The 20975-nt window shown below is 44.1% G+C and overlaps 1 pseudogene; it reads left to right on the forward strand.

Annotated features, from left to right (window-relative positions):
* The window catches only part of LOC143962487 (NACHT, LRR and PYD domains-containing protein 3-like), a 108561-nt pseudogene that overhangs the window by 10338 nt on the left and 77248 nt on the right, over window positions 1-20975 (forward strand).

Raw genomic sequence — 20975 nt, forward strand, 5'->3', positions numbered from 1 at the left:
CAAAAAAGTGAATTTTTTCCAAAAAAAGTGCGCTTGTAAGACCGCTGCGCAAATACGGTGTGAAAATAAGTATTTCAATGACCACCATTTCATTCTCTAGGGTGTTAGAAAAAAAAAACAATATAAAATGTTTGGGGGTTCTAAGTAATTTTCTAGCAAAAAAAACAGTTTTAAACATGTAAACACCAAATCTGAAAAAGAGTCCTGGTCCTTAAGTGGTTATATATTAGGAGGTTATTATATAAAAAAATGTACTGTGAGTTTGGGTCAGTTCCACTGCCATCAATGATAATCCTCATGATATGTCTAATAGGTTTACTTCCTATGATCATCAGCTCCATCTAGTGGCCATACTACCATATTTTCTTAAAATACCTCAACGAGTAAGATATGGCATTATGACCACTAGATGGAGCTGATGATTATAGTAAATAAACATATTAGACATATTATGGGCAATGTTCACAATCAATATGCCCCCTAGGTCAGGGATATGCAATTAGCGGACCTCCAGCTGTGGCAGAACTACAAGTCCCATGAGGCACAGCAAGACTCTGACAGCCACAAGCATGACACCCAGAGGCAGAGGCATGATGGGATTTGTAGTTTAGCTGGAGGTCCGCTAATTGCATATCCCTGCCCTACGGTGTTTACACCCGACATTCAACCATCTGAGAGGTAACTCCCCATCATGTAGACAGTCATGTGAGATTAGAACAGGAAAACCAATCTCTCTATAGGATAATGTACATACAGACATATTGGGGGATAATTTCCTTTCCTTATTTGTTCTTCATAACATTTCTGGCTACCAGTACAACGTTATCTGCTGTCATGTGTCAGGAATCATCCAATCAGAATGAATGTTTATAGTTTCTGATTGTCCTCTTTGCAGGGTCGGCTCCTAGTGTCCTGGGAAAGGTCCCACAAACCCCCGGGGATCTTCTCTTATATTCTCTGGAGGATCTGAAAGGAAGTGACTTCAAGAGATTTAGGAACAAATTGTCTGATTTCTCCTATGGAGATAAACGTCCCATCCCCCGAGGAAAACTAGAAAATGCAGACTGGATCACCACCAAGGACATCCTGATAGACACATATGGAGAAGAAGGGGCTCTGGACGTCACAAATAAAGTCTTTACAGTGATTGGTCTGATGGGACCTGCAAATGACCTCCAGGAGAGGAGAGAACAGAATGGTGAGTTCCGGTCTATAATGACAATTTCCTACCAATTCCTGATCAATATCTGTGTGAGGAAGAACTAGGAATGTCATCCAGAGAAAGCCAGTGACCAATGGACTGTTAATGATATGGCGTGGCCGCGGGACCAGCAGACCCGATCGCCGCTGGTGTCCCGCGATCGGGTCACAGAGCTGAAGAACGAGGAGAGGTCTGTGTAAACAAACCTCTCCCCGTGCTTCCCTGTGTGGCTGTAACCGATCTCCTGTTCCCTTATATAAGGAAGGATGATCAGTGACGTCACATGCCAGGCCACACCCCCCTACAATGAAAAAAGCACATAACGTCATACATAACACTTACACTGCCCCCTAGTGGTTAACTTCTTCACTGCCAGTGTCATTTACAGAGGAATCCGTGCATTTAAATAGCACAGATTGCTACATAAATGACAATGGCTCCAAAACTGTGTCAAAAATGTCCGATGTGTCCGCCATAATGTCGCAGTCACAATAAAAATTCGCTGATCGCCGCCATTACTAGTAAAAAAATATTAATAAAAATGCTTTAAAACTTCCCCTATTTTGTAAACGCTATAACTTTTGCGCAATCAATAATCACTAATTGCGATTTTTTTTTTTTACCAAAAATAAATAGAAGAATACATATCGGCCTAAACTGGGTAAAAAATATGTTTTTTTTATATATTTTTTGGGGGATATTTATTATAGCAAAAAGTAAAAAATATTGAATTTTTTTTTCAAAATTGTCGCTCTATTTTTGTTTATAGCGCAAAAAAATTAAAATCGCAGAGGTGATCAAATACCACCAAAAGAAAGCTCTATTTGTGGGAAAAAAAGAACGCCAATTTTGTTTGGGAGCCACGTCGCACGACCGTGCAATTGTCAGTTAAAGCAACGCAGTGTCGAATCGCAAAAAGGTCCTTTGGCTGCAAATTGGTCCGGGGCTTAAGTGGTTAAGTTGCCCCAGGCCAGGGGACTTTAATAAAAAAATAAAATAAAAAAATAATGGCATGGGTTCCCCTCCAAGAGCATGCCAGCATTCAGATCTGGTATGGATATTAAGGGGAACCCCGCACCAAAAAAAAAGGTAAAAGCAAAATGCTATGTGTGGCAGAAAACTAACACTGCACATCACCCTGAACACACCATCCCCACCGTGAAACATGGTGGTGGCAGCATCATGTGGTGGGGATGCTTTTCTTCAGCAGGGACAGGGAAGCTGGTCAGAGTTGATGGGAAGATGGATGGAGCCAAATACAGGTCAACCTTAGAAGAAAATCTGTTATGCCCTGTACACATGGTCGGACATTCTGGCGGAAAAGGTCCAATCGGATTATGTTGTCAGAAAATCCGATCGTGTGTGGGCTCTATCAGACTTTTTCCATCAGAAATTCCAATGGAAAAAATTTGAGAGCAGGATCTAAAATTTTCCACCAAAAAAATCCGATCTGACTTTTTCCAATCGTTTGAAGAGAATTCCAAAGGACAAAGTGCCATGCATGCTCAGATCAAATTACGAGACCAAAGCTATTGGCTACTAGCCTCTACGTAGTTCCGTCGTATGCCACGAATGTCACTGCATTCTGAATGATCGGATTTTCCGACAACTTTGTCCGACCGTGTGTATGCAACACCAGTTTCGGACAAAACCCATCGGATTTTGTTGTCGGAATGTCTGACCGTGTGTACGGGGCATTAGAGTCTGCAAAAGACTTGAGACTGGGGCGGAGGTTCACCTTCCAACAGGACAATGACCCGAAACATACAGCCAGAGCTACAATGGAATGGTTTAGATCAGAGCATATTCATGTGTTAGAATGGCCAAGTCACAGTCCAGACCTAAATCCCATTGAGAATCTGTGGCAAGACTTGAAATTGCTGTTCACAAACTCTCTCCATCCAAACTGACAGAGCTTGAGATATTTTGCAAAGAAGAATGGGCAGAAATGTTCCTCTGTAGATGTGCAAAGCTGGTAGAGACATCCCCAGAAAGACTTGCAGCTGTAATTGTAGAGAAAGGAGGTTCTACAAAGTATTGACTCGGGGTGGGGGAGGGGCTGAATAAAAACGCCCCCCACACTTTATCACAGGTTTATTTGTATCATTTATCATTTTCCTTCCACTTCACTTGTTCTCTATGTGCCACTTAGACATGTGCAAAAGGAAAAAAATTGTTTAGTTTCGTTTTAATTTGTTAATTTATTTATTTAGTTTAGTTATATTCGTTAATTTGTTTTCAGATTTCATTTTGTTTTCTACCAAATTCGAAAAATCAGTCGCATTTGAAAATATTTCAACCAAATTCGAAAATATTTCTACCGGATTCAAAATGATTTCAACATGATTCGAAATTATTTCAACCGCATTCAAAACTATTTCAAACGGATTTGAAAATATTTTGCGACCCGAATTTAGGGCCATGTATCTTGAGGTCACTTGGTGATAGAAACCCTAAATTTGGAGATGTTATAGTGTTAGTTCTATTGTGTTTGCATACCAAATTTGGTGTTTCTAGCTGTAAGTGACCTCGAGTTATGTGACCCCAAAATCGGGTCCCAAAATGTAATTCTCTGCTGCAGAAAGGTGCTTTACATTTTGTGACCCGACTTTGGGGCCACGTATCTTGGGGTCACTTGGTGCTATAAACCCCAAATTTGGAGATGTTGTAATGCTAGGTCTACTGTGTTTGCATACCTAATTCGGGGTTTCTAGCTATAAGTGGCCTTGAGATACGTGGCCCCAAATTCGGGTCGCAAAATGTCATTCTCTGCTGCAGAAAAGTACTTGGCATATTGCCCATATCTGGGGTCACTTGGTGGCAGGTGACGTGGCAAGTGGACAATCCACAACTTGGTCATGTGGCACTCGTGGCCGGTCATGTGGCACTCGTGGCCAGCTACGTGGCACTTGTGGCAGGTCACGTGGCACTCGTGGCAGGTGTCGTGGCAAATGGACAATACACAACTTGTGGCAGGTGACGTGGCAAGTGGACAAATACAATACACAACTTGTGGCAAGTGGACAATGACATACATACATGTCATTCTCTTCTGCAGAAAAATACTTGACATATTGTCCATATCTCGGGGTCACTTGGTGCTAGGAACCCCACAACTTGTGGCAGTTGACGTGGCAAGTGGACAATCCACAACTTGGTCATGTGGCACTCGTGCCAGGTCACGTGGCACTCATGGCCGTTCACGTGGCACTCGTGGCAGGTGTCATGGCAAGTGGACAATACACAACTTGTAGCAGGTGATGTGGCAAGTGGACAATACACAACTTGTGGCAGGTGGTGTGGCAGGTGGACAATACACAACTTGTGGCAGGTGACATGGCAAGTGGACAATGACATACAGTATATGTACTTGCCTTGCGATCGACATCCGTGACTTCTTCAATCAGGCATGCTGACAACTTCATTGATGTGATAAATATAAATGAAATAAGATGTGTGTTTTTTTGCACTGTACACTGCAAGTATGAGAAGTTGATGTGACAGATATATATATATATATATGTAAGTAACTAACAACCTCCCAAAATTTCTAATTCAAATAGAAAAGATTGCACTTTTCTGCATCAGGGAATTACATTTTGCGACCCGACTTTGGGGCCACATATCTCGGGGTTTCTAGCACCAAGTGACCCCGAGATATGTGGCCCCAAAGTCGGGTCGCAAAATGTCATTCTCTGCAGCAGAAAAGTGCTTGACATTTTGCGACGCCGGACATTGAGGCCACATATCTCGGGGTCACTTGGTGCTAGAAACCCCAAATTTGGAGATGTTATAGTGTGTTTGCATACCAAATTTGGGGTTTCTAGCTATAAGTGGCCCCGAGATACGTGGCCCCAAATTCGGGTCGCAAAATGTCATTTTTTTTAATTTGATTTGAATTTCGTCCGAATTCGGTTGAATTCGTTAGCATTGTAAATCGGTAATTCGGATGCATCCGAATGTCCAAATAATGAAAATTCGTCCAAATTTAGTTTCGGAACAAAACCAAATGCACATGTCTAGTGCCACTTTGTGTTGGTCTATCACATAAAATCCCAATAAAATACATTCACGTTTTTGGTTGTAACATGACAAGATGTGGAAAATGTCAAGGGGTATGAATACTTTTTCAAGGCACTGTACATACAGGATATCTTGTATAATACATCGCATTATTCTCTCCTTGCTGGGGGAAAGATGTAATCAAACAAAAGTGTGGAAAAAAAGAAAGAAAAATAATAACTAATTTTAGGTTGGATCCAGGCCAGTGCCAGGTTTAGTGTTGGGGTCAAGGTCAGGGTCAGAGGTCAGGATCAAAGGTCAGGGTCAAAGGTAAGGATCAGTAAATTTTAAGTAGGATTTTTTTTAATCAAAAGCATTTTTAAATTGGTATCAGTGTCAGTGTGTTTTAGGCAGAAAAAAATGTAACATGCACACTATTGTTTCCGGGCTGTACTTCGGGTCCAAACAACAACTAATGCTGCATACACACGACCAGACTTTTTGAGGGACTAGGTCCGATGGTCTTTCTGACGGACTTTCGGCGAAGTTCTGACAGACTTTCCGAATGAACGGACTTGGCCACACACAATCACACCAAAGTCCGATGGATTCGAACGTGATGACGTACGACCAGACTAGAATAAGGAAGTTCATAGCCAGTAGCCAATAGCTGCCCTAGCGTCGGTTTTTGTCCGTCGGACTAGCACACACACGAACAGATTTCCCGGTCCGGCGGAGTTCCGGCGGAAAAATTTAAAACATGTTCTATTTCTAAAGTCCGCCGGATTTTTGACAAGCAAAGGTCCGATGGAGCCCACACACGAACAAGTCCGTCGTACCTTTGCTGTCAAAAAGTCCGGTCGCGTGTACGCGGCATTACACCCGCAAAAGTGGTGTCACTGCGACCGTCATGAGCAGGAAAATTCTTCTTTTTTTTTTTTGGGTTGTTCTTTGGCGGTAAGTTATGGTAACAGCAGGATATATACAGCTACATTTAAAAAAAATATGTATTTTTTTTACAGAATAAAATAAAATTGTGTTTCAAAATTGTGGAGGAAAGAAAAGGCTACAGAGTTCAGGAATCTAAAAGGGAAGCAGAGTGAGGCGGCGTACACACGGGCGGACTGTCTGCCGAAACTAAGTTCGTCAAACAGTCCGCTCAAACTTTTGAATGAACGAACTTGCCCACACACGGCACTTTTTTGAGCGGACTAAGTTCGTCGTACTAAGTCCGCGCAACTTTTGAAATGAACGGACTCGCCCACACACGAGGAGGACAGTCCGCTCATTTCGAGCGCGTCTCCAGGTAGGCGGGCTCCGCCGCCTGGAATGGACTTAAAGGGGAACCCCAACGCCAAAAAAAATTGGCGTGGGGGTCCCCCCAAAGTCCACAACAGACCCTTGTCCGAGCACGCTACCCGGCCGGCCAGGAAAGGGGGGCGAGCGAGCGCGCCCCCCCTCCTGAGCCGTACCAGGCCGCGTGCCCTCAACATGGGGGGTGCATTGGGGAAGGGGGGGCCGCGTGGCCCCCCCACCCCAAAGCACCTTGTCCCCATGTTGATGAGGACAAGGGACTCTTCCTGACAACCCTGGCCGTTGGTTGTCGGGGTCTGCGGGCGGGGGCTTATCGGAATCCGGGAGCCCCCTTTAATAAGGGGGCCCCCGGATACCGGCCCCCCACCCTATGTGAATGAGTATGGGGTACAATGTACCCCTACCCATTCACCTGTAAAATAAAAGTACCCAAAAAAAAACACAACACACGAGATAAAATATTTTATTGCACAGCTCCGGGGGTCTTCCGTCTTCGGGGGTCTTCTCGCCGGACTCCTCCGCTATCTTCTTGTAGCTCTTTTGCTAGCGGAGGAGTCCGGCTTTCTTCCTCCCCGCCGCCGGCCTCTTCTCCCGACTTCGGGGGTCTTGTCCCCCTCTTCGGTTCTTCTGCCGGGCCACTGCGCCTTCTTATAGCTCTTTTAGAGGCGGTGGCCCGGTCTTCTGTCGCCGCTGTCGCCGTCGTCGCCGCCTTCCGTTCTTCTTCTTCTTCTTCTTCTTCTTCTTCTTCTTCTTCTTCTTCTCCAGGAGATGTTGACACGTCACTCTCTCTGGCCGGAATGCCAGAGCCGCGCTGTGCGGCCACTTATATAGTGACAATGGGGCAGTGTCACATGGTATATGTCACATGGGTTGGTCACATGGTGACCCCGCCCCCTTACGATGTCATAGTCCCCATGTGACATCAACCCATGGAGACGCGCTCGAAATGAGCAGACTTTTCTCCGGGCGGGAACAGTCCGCTCATTTTGAAAGTACAGCAGACTGCCACACACACGGACGGACTGTCCGCTGAAACAAAGTTTCAGCGAACAGTTTTACGGAAATTCCGTAAGACTTTGTTCGTCAAACAGTCCGCTGAAACTGTTCGCTGAAGCCCACACACGAGCGGACTGTCCGCTGAAACACTGTTCAGCGGACAAAGTTGGGCGAACAGTCTGCCCGTGTGTACGCGGCCTGACACTTCTCCAGGATGCCGACATTCAGTCACCATAACACAATGACATCACTCAGCACGCCGAGCACCACTTGCCTATTTTACAGAACCTCCATATTTATATCTGTATTCCTGGGAGACCCTCATGACTGTTGCTCAGTATTCTGACTCTAATGCTGCATACACACGATCGGACTTTCCGGCGGACTTGGTCTGGCGGACAATCCGACGGACTTTGAAGCTGAGGTCCGCCGGACTTTCAAATGAACGGACTTGGCCACACACGATCACTCCAAAAGTCAGACGGATTCGAACGTGATGACGTAGAATAAGAAAGATCATAGCCAGTAGCCAATAGCTGCCCTAGCATCGGTTTTAGTCCATTGGACTAGCACACATATGACCGGATTGTCCACTAAAAGTCGAGTCCGGTGGTCAAATTTGAAGCCAGTCTTATTTCTTGGTCCGCCGGACTTTTTGGGAAGAAAAACTCAGCTGGAGCCCACAGACGATCGAATTGTCCGACGAACTCTGGTCCGCCGGACCAAGTCCGCTGGAAAGTCAGATCGTGTGTATGCGGCATTAGCCTTATGTCCCATTCATCGATCAGAACCTCCTTCAGAAAGAGGAGTCAAGGCTCCAGATTCTAGGGGTGTGCCTGTAAACCCTGCATAGAGAATTGGGGGCTTTTCTGGTTCCCCCACCATGGTCACATGTCATTGCAATGTGCTGAGATGTTGCCAAGCAAAGATACTCCCCATCACCTACATGGAGAAATAGGATGAGAGAGACTCCAGTCTACAGAGGGTTGGTGGGATGATGGTGTCTGGGAGGATCTGCTACACTAATAACTCTCTTAGTTATTATTTTATACATTTCAGAGGTTCATCAGGACTAATCACTTCCCTATTCTTATTTCCAGCCAAACTGAAGAAGACGACACACGACAACAGATTATCAGGTTAGTAGGACATCCACGTCTGATATTAAATATCTTCTAGATGAATATTTTGATCTCTTGTAGTCTGAATCAGTGGTGGACCTACCAGGGTTGCAAAGGTTGCATTTTCAACTGGGTCCTGGCATTTCCCCACTGTGGGGGCACCTGAGATGGCAGGAGGAGGGCCTGGTGCAGATCATGGGTTCCGTTCACATTGCTGCAACTCCAAAGTCATGCAACTTGCTTGCTATTTTTGTTATTCAACATTGCCATCTATGGCACTCAAAATCGCACAAAAGTAACATAAAAGTGGGGCGAAAAGTTTTTATTTGTTGCTGCAACTTGAGTTGCAGTGATTTGAATGGCACTCATTGAAATGAATGTGTATTGACATTACATTGTCATGTAATTTAATGTGTCGCGAGTCCCATGATAAGTTGCAGCAGTTTGAACCTGGGCTTATCAAGGGCCCCACAACAGCAATAAGAGGCAAGGGCCATGGGCTGGAGGGAAACCCTAAGGCTGCATTCACACCCGAGCGTAGCGTTTTCAAGCAGAAAATCACACGGACTTGCCGTGATTTTGCGGCATTTTTTGGGGCATTTTTTACAGCGATTTGCCGCGATTTTGTGCAGGGCAAAGGGTCACCAATGTTAAAAGAAGAAAAACGCCCAAATCTGCTCGATTCGAGTGACAAAAAAGGGTCCGGAACTTGTTTGAGCTTCAGGTGTTCGGCTTCAGGTGACATGGAGTGGAGATGTGAACCATCTCCATTGAGAATAATAGATTTTTTCCCCTCTATGATTTTGTAGCTTCAGGCTTCAAGCTACAAAACGCTCAGGTGTGAATGGGGTCTAAGACCAGAGGAAAGGGCCCAAGGACCAATAGAAAGCACTCTAGCATTCAGGGGGCCTTTCATGTTTTTTTGCACTGGGGCCCTGAAGGTTCTAGTCACTCCTCTGGTCTGGATGATGTGTCCATAGTTTGGATACTTCCACAATCCTCTTGTATTTCATGGAATATCTTCTTTTAGTGTTACATTCTTGGGGTTTATGGTTAGAATACAATATTTCCAACTTTGTCTTATAAATACAATTTCATGTGTGTATGAGGAATAAAATATTCTCCTTTTTTCTCATAAAGACTTTAGAAAGGAACACAAAGAGTCCACGAAAGAGACATTCCAGAGGATTAAAGTATATAATTCCCGTATGGGGGAGGCTGTATATCTACAGAAAAGATTCATCAAGTTATTGATGATAAACGGACCCCGGAATAAAGTGGACAAAGAACAAGAAATAAGGAGTTCAGGCAGAAGACATCTACAGATCTTGGAGAAAAGACCCCCAACCACAATCCAGGCCCTCTTTGACCCTGATAAAGAAGGTTTCATCCCTAAGGTTGTGGTGTTAGAAGGACCTGCTGGGATTGGAAAAACAATGACCTCCAAGAAGATCATGCTGGACTGGGCCTCTGGGGATCTCTACCGAGACAAGTTTGACTTTGTGTTTTATCTGAGCTGTAGAGAAATCAACACCTTCCCTGAAAACATAAGTCTTGTGGGACTTTTATCCAGAACCTGCAGACTGAGTTCAGATGACCTGGTGTCTGTTCTGAAGGATCCTGGAAGTCATAGAGGACTTCTCTTTCTAGTCGATGGGTTTGATGAACTGAGGTGGACTCTGGAGGGGAAATTTGAGGGTTGTCCTGACATTTCTATGGAAACCCACAAAGAAATAATTCTCCAAAGCTTGCTCAGGGGACAGGTTCTCCCGGAATCTTCTCTGATCATCACCACAAGGTCACTGGCCATGGAGAAACTTAACACATTCATTGATGATTGTCGCAATGTGGAAATCCAGGGATTTACAAGGGAAGATCGAGAGGAATATGTCCATAAGTTCTTTGGAAATAAAGAAGATGCAGACAAGGTTCTGAGTATAATAAAAGCCAATGAAGTTGTGTACACCATATGTGCCGCCCCCATCACATGCTGGATTGTCTGCACTGTAATGAATCAAGAAATACAAAAAGGTTTGGGTCCAATTTGGTGTAATACGACAACTTCAATTTATCTTCTCTACCTGGAGGTCTTACTAACCCATCACAGCAAGAAGGAGCAGTCTGTACACCGGAAACAAACCTGTCTGAAGAAGCTGTGTGCTCTGGCCAATCAGGGAGTTCTGAACCAACAAATCTTATTTGAGAAGAAAGATCTAGAAAGACATGGACTTTCTCTGGATGAGGTGGAGTCTGTATTTCTGAATGAGAACATCTTTCATTGGGACGTCCGTCACCAGACCTGCTACAGCTTCATCCACCTGAGTGTACAGGAGTTCCTTGCTGCTCTCTATTATGGGATGGATGATGGGTCGGGGCCTATGGAAGGTACTTTCCTCCCGGAGATCTGTTCAGGGAAATCACTCCGTGCCTCACTAAGGATTCCCCACATTTAGCATTAGCTGTACAATTCCTGTTTGGTCTCCTAAATAAAAAGCTGACAAAGACATTCTCAGAGAGCACAGGAATCAACATTTCTCTTGGAGCCAGACCTGCAATGAAAGAATGGGCCATGAAGGACATCGATCAGAGTTTCTATACTCAGACAATCTTCTGTCTGTATGAGACTCAAGATGAGGACTTCATTAGAGACGTCATGTCTGCTTGTTCAGGGTTGAAGCTCTCCAGCTCAGACACTGGTCACTTGTGGATGGACAGTAATTATTCCAAGCAGCTGAGCTATTGCTTGAAGGCTTTGAAGAGAGAAAGTTTTCAGTATTTATATTTTGGGTGGCTCACGGTGGGTCCAGAGTGCCAGAAAATGATATCTCCATTACTACACAGGTGTCAGAAGGCCGGGTAAGTGAGTGTGAGGATATCCTAACTGAATATACAGAATGGGCAGGAACCTGCATACAGTATAACAGTGATTTTCAGACATGTTCTCCATCTACCACACTTGTTAGAAGTTAGGGGTCTATTTATTAAACAAGTTGTGTGAATATTCTAGAATTTGCACAGAAGTCACAAAAAGTCCCGGCCATGTTTGCAATGTGTGTGAAATGTCAGTTTCTATCTGTAACATTCCCTAACATTCAATCCTAAGAGAAAATAGCCCTAAGAACATTCAACCAGAAGAGGAAATAATGTGAGGGAGAGCTGTGCTCAGTATATGGGGATTCCTGTGCTCACCACTGACAGTGTAATGATCAGATACTGTAGAGGGAACTGCTATACAGAATGGATACAATGTTGCAGAGACAGAACTCCGTTGTGTACCTTAGGTAATCTGTGAAGGGTTCAGTCCAGAAAACGTGTCACACAACCGAGTCTCATCTTTGCAACATTGTATCTGTTCTGTATAGGAGATTACTCCCTGCAACATTGTATCAGTTCTGTATAGGAGATCACTCCCTGCAACTTTGTATCAGTTCTGTATAGAAGGTCACTCTCTGCAGTAGATGATTCATTACACTAAATACTTATTTCCTTTGGACATCAGCTCCATCTAGTGGTCATAATGTAGATGTAGGTAAAGGAAAAACATTTGAACTGGAGAGAAAGTGTTCTTTAAAGTGGTTGTAAACCCTTACAACCAACTTTGATCTACAGGTAAGCCTGGATTAAGGCTTACCTGTGGGTCTAAGAAATATCTTCTAAACCTACACGGTTTAGGAGATATTTGCCAAAAGACAGGCACCGCTGTCTACGGCACATTCGCCATAGACAGCGGCGCGCAGGCGCACTGAGCGCGCCGCAGTTAACGGCGATATGCCGCGAGTGGCGGCTCCCGTGCGCATGTGCGGGAGTGACGTAATCGCGGCTCCGACGAATGACAGAGCCAGAGCAGAAAGACCCACCAAAAAGATGGATGCTCCGGACTACAGCAGACAGCGGTGACTTCTCTGGCTCCTGTGTCAGGTAAGTGACACATAATGGACTACTATGCGATGTGATGCATAGTAGTCCATTATGCTTTACCTTTGCAGGGAATCAAAGAGGAAGTAAACCCATCAGGGTTTACTTCCTCTTTAAAGCGGAGTTCCACCCATTTAAAAGTCAGCAGCTACAAAAAGTGTAGCTGCTGACTTTTAATAATAAGACACTCACCTGTCCTACGGTCCAGCTATGTGGGCACACAAAAGCCTCGATCCTCTCTTCCTCCTCTCTGAGGAGCTGGCATTGTAACCGTGGGCACCCGGCTGTGGCTTCACAGCTGGGCGTGCACTGCACATGCCCGATGCCATGCTGTGCACTGTGAATGGCCGAGCAATTTTCTGGGACCTGTGACGAGTCCCAGAAGATTACAGGGGGAAGGTAAAATTCCTTCCAGTGCCGTGGAGCCAGCGGAGGAAGTGTGAGCTGGGTGTCCCGTAAAAACAGAATGCAATGATGACTGTAATCCCTCACATTTAACTTCATAGCCCCCCCCCCCAGTATTGTGATATTATGTCCCATCAATAGATTCTATGACCTTCCCAGTGTGTCTGCATCTCATAGAGATTGTCCAGTGTTCAACAGTGGTGCCACCTGACATATCGCCCTCCTACTGTCGGGTCAGGTGTGATCTGCTAGTCATTCATTGGTAGGCATGAATGGGTGTTTCCAGCCAATGAAGGGATGGCTTGGTGTTTGGAGATCTATGGAATGGAAAAAATGCCATTGCATTTTATATTGGGAACCAAAGAGTTTTTTTTTTCCAGATTTTCCATAAACTGTTGATGAATGGAGACTCCTGTGTAGATAGGCCAGAGATCCTGTATATACCGTATGTCAGGGGCTTCATCTAAGTTTTGTCTTGCGTGTGACTTCAAAGACTGCTCATAGACACCAATGAAAAGTCCTCATCAGGTCCAGTATGAGCCAATGGGAATGCAGCCATGTGGAAGAGAAATGTTGGGTGTTACATTGTTATTCTCAGTGTCAGAGGTCATACATTCTTGGTGGTAATAATTATCTCATTATTGTGTTTTAGGTTTTGGCATTGTGCTATTTCCAGTAAAGATTGTCCAGGAGAGGACAAAGCAGAGGATGAAGAAGAGTCCTCCTCTTCAGAAGATAAAATGAAATCTGTTAATATTTCCTTTCTGATGAACCCGGAGAGTAAAATTCAGGAGTTAGAGTAAGAGAAATCTGTGATCCTGCAGTGATCGGGAAATGTAATGTCTTGTGATTGTTCCCGTCTCTCAGTGTTTCCTTACATATCTGGATGTCTTCCATCTTCCCCGATGTAGTATCTTCCATCACCTGTCCTCTTCTCCTGTGTTTTCCCCTCTCTAAGGGAATCTTCCTCATTGTTATCTATTCCATGGGATTTTGGGGTCTCCCTTAAAGTAGAACTGTGATCAGGTTATGTACACATTTAATGAACATCCATAATCTTAACAAGCAGTAAATAAGCTTTAAAACAAACCATCACTGACCCCTGTAGCTGCAGACACATCTGCTCCACCCTCTCCTCTCACTCCTCTGAGTCAATAAGTTGTGAGTGGAAATTACAGCTTGAGCTACTGAGCTCTGTAAATAACATGGTTTGTACAGTGAACCAGGAAAAACAGGGAGGTAAATGTGTGAAAAAAAAAGATTTCAGCTCCACCTGATGGGTTGAAATGGAAATGCTAATTTTTTATACGCAAATCCTGACTATATTAAAGACAGAAAACACGATAGATTCCTCTGAAGGCAACAACATAATATAGTTCTCACTTCTGTACAAAAGGCCGTCCCATTTCAAATACAACCCATACTCCAGAAATATTCTCTTTCGTTGTCTCCCTTCTGCAGGATAGTAGTTATAAATCCTGGAACTTTACCCATCCCCCCTTCATTAAAAGAAATGATGAACATCCCTAACTCACATTCCCTATAGGAGTCCTTGTCTGCCATAAAAAAGTCCCAAGGCTTCCACTGTCCTGGCTCTGGGCAGTGATTGTCTATCTCCCCCTCTCTGCTCCTGTTGGGGGTTCTCTTGAGGTATGAAGATTGTATCCTATGGACATAAACCCCCTCCGGAGTCCCTCCACAACGACATATTATACTACCGTATGTAGAGCTGGGCAGTCAGCTTCATCTGATTGTACTTTGTTCCTTTCTGTTTGATTTCTTCAATACAAACTACAGTATTTTCCATAAAATGAGTAGAGCTCTCCTCTGGTGAGGATCTTCCTCCTTATATTCTCCTTCTGGGCGGTTTTACCTGTTTTTGAATTTCAGTTTTTCTGGATGATATCAACAAGAAAGTGGACTTTGTGTCTCAAGTTTGTGCCATTAGTTCTATCTGCAGATGTCTGACTTCATGAAAGACTTATGGGTCATTTCCTAACCAAGTTTTCCCTCGAGTTCCCCCCCCTATGTCGGGCCTTGTCTGCTCCTAATCAATATGTGCTCCTCATTTCTCTGTGCGGATCTCAGTAATGATATGGGGGACATTCTACTCCAGAGACACGCTCTCTACAGAGTGACTGGACTGCTTGAGATATTTACACTCCTTCTACGGATCATCATAAGTGGATTTTACTGACTTTTCTCACCTTGATGATGGTATCCAGTTCTCTTTTCTACTAATTTTGTGATGACCATTCCCTAATGCCCCATACACGCGACTTTCCAGCAGAAAAGGTCCAACGGAATAATTCTGTCGGACATTCCGATCGTGTGTGGGCTCTATCTTACTTTTTCTTTCTAAAATTCTGACGGACCTAGAAATAGAACATGTTTCAAATCTTGCCGGAGGAACCAGTTCCCTTCGAGAAAACCGCTCGTCTGTATGCTGTTCCAACGGACCAAAAATGACGCAAGGGCAGCTATTGGCTATTGGCTATTGAACTTCCCTTTTCTAGTCCTGTCGTATGTCATCGCATTCTAAACAATTGGACTTTGGTGTGATCATGTGTAGGCAAGTCTGTTTTGGCAGGGAACTCTAGCGGAACTCCGTCAAAAAGTCCTTCGGAGTTCAGTCCGACGAGAAGTCTGCTCGTGTGTATGCGGCATTCGAGTTTTTGGTTATTTTCCCTAATATACTATCACGTGTCTGTATTTGTCTCTGCAGTCTGTATGAATGTGGCATGACTTCCTTGTTCTTTGATGGTGTCCATTCCATTCTTACAGTTGTGCTCAAAAGTTTGCCTTCCCTTGGAGAATTGGTAAAATACAGCATGTACCATTTTTAAAGAAAACATGAGCGAGCTGGCAAAACCCATTTCTTTTATTTCTTATGGGATTCACATGTCGTAACTGTAGGTGATAACAGAATGGCACAATCATAAAACAAAACATGGCAACAATCAAAGTCCCCTGTTCAAAAGTCTGCATCCCCTTAGTTCTTAATCCCGTGTATAGCCCCTTTTTAGCATCAATGATAGCAGTCAGTCTTCTGTAATACTTGTCTGTAAGGCCCAAATTCTTGCAGGTGGCTGCCCATTCATCTTGGCAAAATGCCTTTCAGGTCAAGTCTTTGGTCGTCTTGCATGAAGCACACGTTTGAGATCTCCCCACATTGTCTCAAGGATATTAAGGTCAGGAGACTGTTATGGCCACTCCAGGACCTTCACCATTTTCTGCTGTAACCACTGGAGGCTCAACCATGGTCTTGTGCTTAGAGTCATTGTCATGCTGAAAAGTTCAAGAGCATCCCATGCGCAGCTTACGTGCAACAAAATGCAATTTGTCTGCCAGTATTTTCTAAAGACATGCTACATTCATCTTGCCATCAGTTTTGATAAGATACCCCCCTGCCTTTAGAGCTCACTCACTCCCAAAACATCAGTGAGCCACCACCATGCTTCACAGTGGGGATGGTATTCTGGTCACTATAGGCCTTGTTGACCCCTTCCCAAACATAGCGCTTATGATTGTGACCATAAAGCTCTATTTTGACAAATAGCAATGAAAACTCTACGCTACAAACCAAAAGAAACCAAAAGTAGGGAAACACAGATACATGTGATTGTGGCTGCTGTAGTCTTCAAAATGTGTCTAACTCTATAACTCCAACTCTATAATGTGACCTCTATAAATGTGCATAAAGACTGTGCTACCAAAATTGGTTATCAAAGTTACTAAATATTTTGCCGCATATAAAAGTGCAAACGATAAATAAACAAATGAACAACACCAGAACATTGTCTAATTAAACTAATGTCCAATGTATCAGTGATGCCGCATACACACGACCGGACTTTCCGGCAAACTAGGTCCGACGGTCTTCCTGACGGACTTTCGTCAGAGTTCCGATGGACTTTCCGAAAGAACGGATTTGGCCACACATGAACAAACTAAGTTCATTCATTTTGAACATGGTGACGTAAACAGGACTAAAAAAGGAAGCTCATTAGCCAGTAGCCAATAGCTGCCCTTGCGTCGTATTTGGTCCGTCGGAACAGCATACAGACGAGCGGTTTTCCCGATTTGAGTCCGTTGGAATTGCGTAGGTCGGATAGATTTGAAACTTGTTCTATTTTTTGGTCCACCAGATTTTTTCCCCAAAAAATGAACGGTTAGCCCACGCACAATCGGATTGTCCGACTGACTAATCCCGTCGGTCCTAGTTTGCCGGAAAGTCCGGTCTTGTGTACGCGGCATAAGTCCCATTCAGATAATAGTTGCTTAAAAAACAAAAGGTAAGGGAACAGGTGGCGGTGCCATTAGTAACAGATGCATACAAGACCACTTTCATGGTGACCCCACATGGATTTATACTCCCCACAATGGATGGACCTTCTATCACTAGTTAGGTATCACTGTGATTTTTTTGGTTGGACCCACTGTGTATCTTGTCACCAACTTGACCATTCACATGTGCCAGGATGCGATTTCTTCCAATGGAATACACCACCACTCAAAAAACAATAAGTTTAAAGTAAATAAAAACACAGCCACTTTTTGTCAAGTCCTTTATTCAAAAACCCCAAAAAACAATCCCAAAGTAGATTCAACATCAATCACAATGAATGCTGCCCACTGACCTGAATAAAAGTAAAAAAAAAACAAAAACAAAAAAAAACAGAACAGCACCGACGCTTGGGTCTTGCCAAATGACAGCTCCACCACCTCCCGCTGCTAAATAAATGAACGGGGAAGGGAACCCAATAACATCACTGGGTAACCCTGCCACATTGTGACATCATCGCCCCAGCGAGGTCACATGTGACATCATCGGGTGGTCTGCCCCTTTGTTTATTTAGCAATGGAAGATGGTGGAGCTGTCATTCAGCGGTGGCCAAGCGTCAGTGCACGTCGGGTATTTCTTTTTTTTTTTTGGTCAGGTCAGCGGCCTGGCGTTTATCGCACTTTACGCTGAGTCAACTTTGGGGATATTTTTTTTTTTTAAATCAAAGACTTGTCAAAAACTGTGTTTTTAATATTCTTTTTGCCTTTTTTTTTGTGAATGAGTAGGGGTGCTGTTTAAACCCTACTCATCCAAATAGGGGGATCCGGAAATCCCGCTGACAGAAGAGTCAGCGGGACGCGGCGGCCATCCGATGCAGAACAACCATGTTGTTTACTGGCTGTTAAGGACGCTAAGGATGCTGGCAGCTGCCGACTCCTTAACAACCAGCACTAATTGAATATATTCCTTGAGTAACACGAGACTAGACTATGGCTCCATGCACACTGAAGCTGATAAACTGCAGTTTATTGGCGTTTGGGCGTTTTTTGTAAAAGCCCATAAACTCCACTCTATGTTAGCCTATGTGTCCATGCACACATGGACGTTTTTCAGCTTTAATGAGCAGTGGAGTTTATGGGCTTTTTTCTGAACGCCAGAAATTCGCGTTCAAAGTGCCGTTTTTCAGCGGCAAAAAACGACAAACGCTCATTAACGCTCATTAACGCTCATTAACGCTCGTTCATTAGTGTTCGGCATTCTATTTTTCAATGCATTGTGGGATTTTTGGAGTGTCCTCTGTGTATTTTTATAAAAAACGCCCATTAACGCTAACGCTGTAAAACGCTCATTAACGCTCATTAACGCTAGTATAAAACGCTGTTAAAAGCAGGTTTTTCAACCAGCGTTTTCTGCCAGCAATCTGGCGTCCAGAAATAGCTTTTTTGAGCTTCAGTGTGCATGGAGCCTATTACTTTTCCAACAAATGCATTTATTTATTTATAGAATTTAGTGAATTGACTTTAGAGTCAGTTTATGGCATATGTACCATGCATTTTTTTTTACTGACGGCGACATTGACATTTTTTTTAAATATAGCATGAGATAATTGGAAAAAAAAATATGTCACATGATCCAATTATCTCCTGAAATATTCTTTAGTGAATTGAGCCCTAAAACTTTTCCGGTTGGGTGACAACTCATCTACATTTCACAGGGGAGGTCCAAACAATATTCCATGAAAAAATCCATCCAAATGTCCCAAAATTTCATTTTCTAAGACCTCACCCGCTAATTATTCATTGGACTTGTCTACTTCATGTCACTGGAAGAACATTTCACCTCTCTTTCCTGCTTCTCCCACCAGAGTTTATCGCTGTAAAATGACATTATCGTGCTGCGATGATCTTTGCTCCATTATCAACACAAACCGAACTCTGACCAAACTGGAGGTTACATTGGATGATGATGAGAAGATGTCGGACTCAGAAGTGGATCGTTGTTGTGAGGTCTTCCGGAAAGCCGGCTTCACTCTGAAAAAATGGTAAGACCTGTTACATTGGAGGTAACACACATGCTAAGTCTAATGCCACGTACACACTATCAGAATTTCGGCCCGCACTTGACCAATGAGAGTTTTTCATCAGAAAATGCGACTGTGTGTACGCTCCATCGGACTTTTGCTGGCCGAAATTCCAGCCAGCAAAGATTGAGAGCATGTTCTCAATTTTTCGGTCGGGGAAAAGTTCCTCTCCGCAAATGTGATTGTCTGTGGCAATTCCGACATGCAAAAAACTCACGCATTCTCAGATTCAACTACGAGACGGAAGCTATTTGGCTACTGGCTATTGAACTTCCCTTTTCTAGCCCCGTCGTACGTGTTGTACGTCACCGAGTTCTTGACGGTCGGAATTTGGTGTGACAGCTTGAGTGAAATCTCATCGGGAAAACCTTCAGAGCTTTTTCCAACCAAAATTCTGATTAACACTAATGCATTTTTTGATGCATTTTGCAGAAATGCAGGGACTTTTTTTAACATGGGTTCCTATGGAACATGTTCACATAAATATATATTTTTGTGCCTCTGCATTTTTGGAAATGGTCAGGGACTTTTTCCCGCAAAATGCTGAGTTTTGCATGTAATAGACCCACATCCAAAACTCAAGTACCACGTTTTTGCTTCAATTTTTCCACGATTTGTGTTTTTTTTTTTTGCTGTACATACACTGTATATAACTGGTTGCTAAGGAGGTGGCCGGGAAGCCAGCCACCGTGTCCTTAACAACCGATGAGTCATAAGCTGTCAGTGGGCTTCTCCGCTGACAGCTAAATGAAAAAAAAAGAATTGCCGGCAAAAAAAAATATTGTGAAAAAAATGCTGTGGGGTTCCCCCCAGGTCCATACCAGGCCCTTTGGGCCTAGTATGGTTTCGGAGAGAACCCCCCCATGCCAAAATGTAAAAAAAAATGGTGTGGAATCCCCCCAAAATCCATACCAGACCCTTATCGGAGCATGCAGCTCGGCAGGTCAGGAAAGGGAGGGGACGAGTGAATGCCCCCCACTTCTGAACTGTACTGTACTGAACTGTACTAGGCCACATGCTCTCAACATGGGGGGGTGGATGCACCTTATTCCCATGTTGATGGGGACAATGACCTCTTCAATTTCCCGGTGGTTGTTGGGGTCTCCGGGCAGGGGGGCTTATTGGAATATGGAAGCCTCCAGATCCCAGCCTCCCCCCTATGTGAATGAGTATGGAGTACCCCTACCCATTCACCAAAAAAAAGTAGTGTAGTGTGAAAAAATACAGTAGACAATTTTTGACAAGTCTTTTATTAAAAATATCTTCTTCTTCTTCCCCCGCTTCTTCCTCCATCTTCTCTTGCATCTTCCTCCTCCGGGCGTCTACTTCTTCCACTCTTCTTCTGTCTTCTTTGTCTGGTGTGCTTATTTCTCTGCCACCGCTCCCACCATCGACCTTCCCACGATTCTGCGTCACGATGATCTGTCCGCGACTATGTCAAGCATTTCTTGGATAACAGTGGGAAGTTGGATGACGTCATCCAGAGGCCCACCCCCTTATGTTGTCATGGTCTATAGTCACAAGGGAGGTGGGGCCTCTGGGTGATGTCAGCCTATGACCACGCCCCCATCTATCTAAGAAATGCTTAGATCAGCGTGGACAGATCAGCGGGACGCAGCATTGGAGGAGGGTCATCAACAGGAGAGGCAGCAGAGG

This window comes from Lithobates pipiens, unplaced genomic scaffold (genome assembly GCF_037356315.1).
Source record: "Lithobates pipiens isolate NorthernLeopardFrog02 unplaced genomic scaffold, aLitPip1_a1.2 Scaffold_8, whole genome shotgun sequence".
Taxonomy (NCBI): Eukaryota; Metazoa; Chordata; class Amphibia; order Anura; family Ranidae; genus Lithobates; species Lithobates pipiens.